Source organism: Montipora foliosa, chromosome 2 (genome assembly GCF_036669935.1).
Source record: "Montipora foliosa isolate CH-2021 chromosome 2, ASM3666993v2, whole genome shotgun sequence".
Classification (NCBI taxonomy): Eukaryota; Metazoa; Cnidaria; class Anthozoa; order Scleractinia; family Acroporidae; genus Montipora; species Montipora foliosa.
The window spans coordinates 16,957,834-16,962,035 of record NC_090870.1 but is presented as its reverse complement, the minus strand read 5'-3'; the positions used below and the strand labels follow the sequence as shown (position 1 = coordinate 16,962,035).

The 4,202-nt window shown below is 37.9% G+C and overlaps 1 protein-coding gene across 2 annotated transcripts in view; it reads left to right on the top strand.

The window, feature by feature from the left end:
* Positions 1-1,947: 1,947 nt before the first annotated feature.
* Positions 1,948-4,202, top strand: part of LOC137992563 (uncharacterized) — a 30,844-nt gene continuing 28,589 nt past the window's right edge. For both annotated transcript variants that reach the window (XM_068837944.1, XM_068837943.1), the window contains exon 1: positions 1,948-2,158. The gene's annotated coding sequence lies outside the window, so the exon portion shown is untranslated. The remainder of the gene's footprint in view (positions 2,159-4,202) is intronic.

Sequence of the window (4,202 nt, the reverse complement as noted above, 5' to 3'; positions counted from 1 at the left end):
TGACTTTGGCATATCAGGGCAAGCCTACTCTTGGTTCGACTCCTATCTTCGCAACAGATTTCAGTCTATTTCCATCAACGGCAAGACATCGACCAAGTTCCATACAAAGTACGGCGTCCCACAGGGTTCCTGTCTTGGGCCTCTTTTGTTTGTTCTCTATACAAGTAGGCTGTTCAAAATCATGGAACATCACCTTCCTGATGTGCATACCTATGCGGATGATACACAACTGTATGTATCATTCAGCTCAGACTCAGGCTTTGAGCAGTCAGCAGCATTAGAGGCCATGCAAAGTTGTATTGTGGACATAAGGAAATGGATGCTCCAAGACAGATTAAAGCTAAACGATGACAAGACCGAGTTTATCGTGATTGGCACCAGACAACAACTTGCCAAAGTCAACGTAGATTCCTTACAGGTTGGAGAGAGCATAGTTACAGCAGCCAGCAAAGTAAGAAATCTAGGCTGCTGGTTCGATGACCAACTCAAGATGGACACGCACATTAATAACATCTGTAGATCTGCATTTTTTCATCTCTACAATATTAGGAGAATAAGGAAATATCTTAGCTCTGACTGCGCACAGACTTTAGTGAATGCGTTTGTTACCAGTCGATTAGATTTCTGCAACAGCCTGCTCTATGGGTTGAAAGGTAACCAACTACAAAAACTTCAGCGCGTCCAGAACGCGGCCGCCTGTGTCATCTGTAACATCAGCCGCTATGAGCATATTTCACCTTCGTTATACAATCTCCACTGGCTGCCTGTCAGCTACCGAATCCAGTTTAAGATATTATTGCTTGTATATAAAACTCTTAATGGCCTTGCACCCCTATACCTATCAGAACTCATAGAACTGAAAAAGCCTGGGAGATATAACCTGAGAACCAACTCGGACACACTCTTATTGAAGTATCCTGCGTTCAAGAGTCTTACCACTCTTGGTGACCGCTCATTTACATGTGCGGCACCAAAACTCTGGAACAGTCTCCCCAAGGCAATACGAAATGCGAACAATGTAAACACCTTATAAGCGCCTCCTGAAAACGCATCTTTTCCGCGATGCATTCAGCTGCTATGAGAAACAGTAACTATGCGACTCATTTTTATTTATATATAGATTATCTTTTGTAAATAGGTTTTGTAAATAAGTTTAATGAGCTTTATATATTATAACAACTTGTAATTAAGGTATATTAAGTTTCTCTCGATATTGTAATTTTTTTTCTTTCGATATTGTAATGCGCCTGTGAGCATCTCTCAATGTAACAGGCGCACTATAAGTAATAAATTATTATTATTATTATTATTATTATTATTATTATTATTATTATTATTATTATTATTATTATTATTATTATTAAATCACTTGGGATACTTATTGATGATAACATGACATGGCATAGTCATATCGACACACTATCCAAAAAGATTCCTCCGGCATTGGGGCAATAAAGCAAATTAAACCTTTTTTTTGCCAGAAATACTGCATTACATCTACAATGCCTTGGTAAAATCCCATTTTGATTATTGTAGTATTGTCTGGGGGAATTGCGGCAAAACGCTTTCAGAAAAATTACAAAAACTGCAGAATTGTGCTGCTCGCATTTTGACCTCCTCCTCCTATGATGCTGACGTTAGGTACTTGTTACAACAACTTGGTTGGAAAGACCTGATTGCCCAGCGTCAAATTCAACTTGGTTTAATGGTGTTCAAAGCTCTTATTTATTATGATCTGGTTCCTGACTACTTATCCTCTATGTTTACTGAGCGCAGTACGCGCCTGGCTATGTCTTAAGGGACTCTGCAAACAAATTAAATGTCCCTTTACCAAGAACCAAGAATTTACCAAGAAATTACCAAGTCCCTTTACCAAGAAATTACCAAGTCCCTTTACCAAGAATTTTGAGAGAGGAAGTAAACGAGAGAAAGAAAGAGAGGATTTAGGCTTGTCTCCAGGTAGCTCGGTCAATTACCCAGAATTCACTACAGTCGACAGTGCTACGAGAAAGTGCTTCCGGCTTGTTGATTATTTGTGAGCTTCACTTCTCATTTTGAAAGTTTTATGGCTTCATACGAACAGAAGACTAATTGCAAAGCTATGTAGAACTCTATCTAGCATCTTGGACTTAAGGAGATTCGATCTGCTGCGAGAGCGGTAAGAAATAGTGAAATGATGGACGAGGAAATGTCCATGATAGGTGGGAAATGCAGCAATTATTACCCTCTGCTGGTCAAAAATTCGTCCATTATAGTTAGTTTTAGAATGTCAGTAACTCGTGATAATACCGTTGTATGTGAAGTATTCGTTACCTTAGATCCTTAATTGAATGAGTACATTGATGCATACTGACAGAAACATCATTTAAATTCGGATTTTCGGATTAGCCTAAGTAATATGCTAATGCATGTCAAAGCTAACTGGATCAGAGTTAAAATACTAGCATGAGCGGATTAAGATGGACGACTAAACTTCAGCTCCTTCGTTGTTTTCGTCCTGTTCTTCATCCTTTCGTATTTTATTTAGCCTTGTTATTTCTTACCATTGCTTATTTACTGTGGGGTTTTGGCTGCCGAAATTATGCTTGATACAGTTGCTTCACTTTGAAGGGAAAATAACGAGCCGAATCGCTGGCCGACACGATGCAAAGACTTCAAGAAAAATGTAATTGAGTTCCACTGTTATTGTCGCATGCAGCCACCCGTCAGTGATAGCTGACTCACTGTTGGGGAAATACCAAAAACCTCAAATTCGTAAAGAAAAGATGTTATGCTTTAACTCTCTTTCTCGGTTGACTGAACTGCCTGTTAATATAAGATTGATGTCATCGGCAAATACATACATAATCGGTACATACTTCTATTTGAGAAAGCAAGTTGAACAGATTTGGGCAGCCCTGGGCGTAAGCTATGTGGACCAGCTCACAAACGGTGACGAAATTGTTTACAATACTAGAAATAAAAAGTACAGTATGTTGAAAAAAGATATAAATTAATAAAATACAAAAATATTAAGATTCCTAAAAATATCATTGTTTCTTCACTATCATTGGAGCTTTAACGTAATTCCCTTGAAACTGTTCTACTATCAAACTTTTTTGGAAACTTGGCATAATTAACATCCATGATATGAATATCAAAAAAATGCAATAAAAAAATGGGGTCACCGTTTTTGTTTACGCGTCAGCAAGCTCTTAAAATGGGGTATTTTTACCGGTTGCGCGTTAAAAATTCGAATCACCTTCTTACAGAATTAGTCTTGGTTTCTTGAAAGACACAAAATTTTATTTTGGAAATAAAGCTTCTTTTATTCACATAAGCAGCATTGCTTCATTTACGCCGTTTTTTATTGCCTGGTTGTAGGAATAGTGCACTTTTTGGGACAGTTCCGTGGTTAGCTTGAAGTCCTCGCCTTGGCCAAAATACACTCAGTACGGAACTGTTTTCCAAAAAAATTCATGTTCTTCTATCAAACTTTTTTTCTTCTTCAATTATGTCCTTTATTAGATTGTTATTAGCAAATACCTGAAAAAGAAATTGGGGGTCACCATGCTCGTTTGAGAGAAAAGGAGCATTTATTTCGCTATCGGGCTTAGTTTGAGGGAAATCTCTTACATTTTGTACGTGCACGTGCTCGTGTGCGCGCGCTAATGACGCGAAAATCGTGCGCAGTAGGGATGCGCAATGCAATACTAAGGAATTACGTCAACAATTGATTTTAAATTAACTGCTATCTTCATAAAGTTCGGTCCAAATAACTGAAAAATTTATTGACATCTTTGGAAATTTGTTTAAAATTGTCCTTGTCAACAATTGATTTTAAATTGACTCCTTTCCAGCTTCATTCTTTACCCATGGGATTTCAACATTGTTTCCCCTCCAAGACAATCATGTTAGCGTCTATTCTGAAGAGGGACTTTATGAGTGTGCACTAAGCTACGGGATTGCAGAAAAACCACCTTACTTCTCATTTGCATCTCATATTAAAAAACAAAAGAGCAATTTGAATATGCCTCGTTCCTTTAAAAACTTAATTAGTTTTGTGCAATCCCGCACTTTACTCGGAGTATGGAACTTTATTTTGAAGAATATGATGCATCAAAAGGAGAAGGCACCTCTTGCAGAATGATACAATGATATATGAGATTGGTGGTGATTACAGGTTTTTCCTACTCCACACGTTTTCTCTGTTTCAAGAAGCT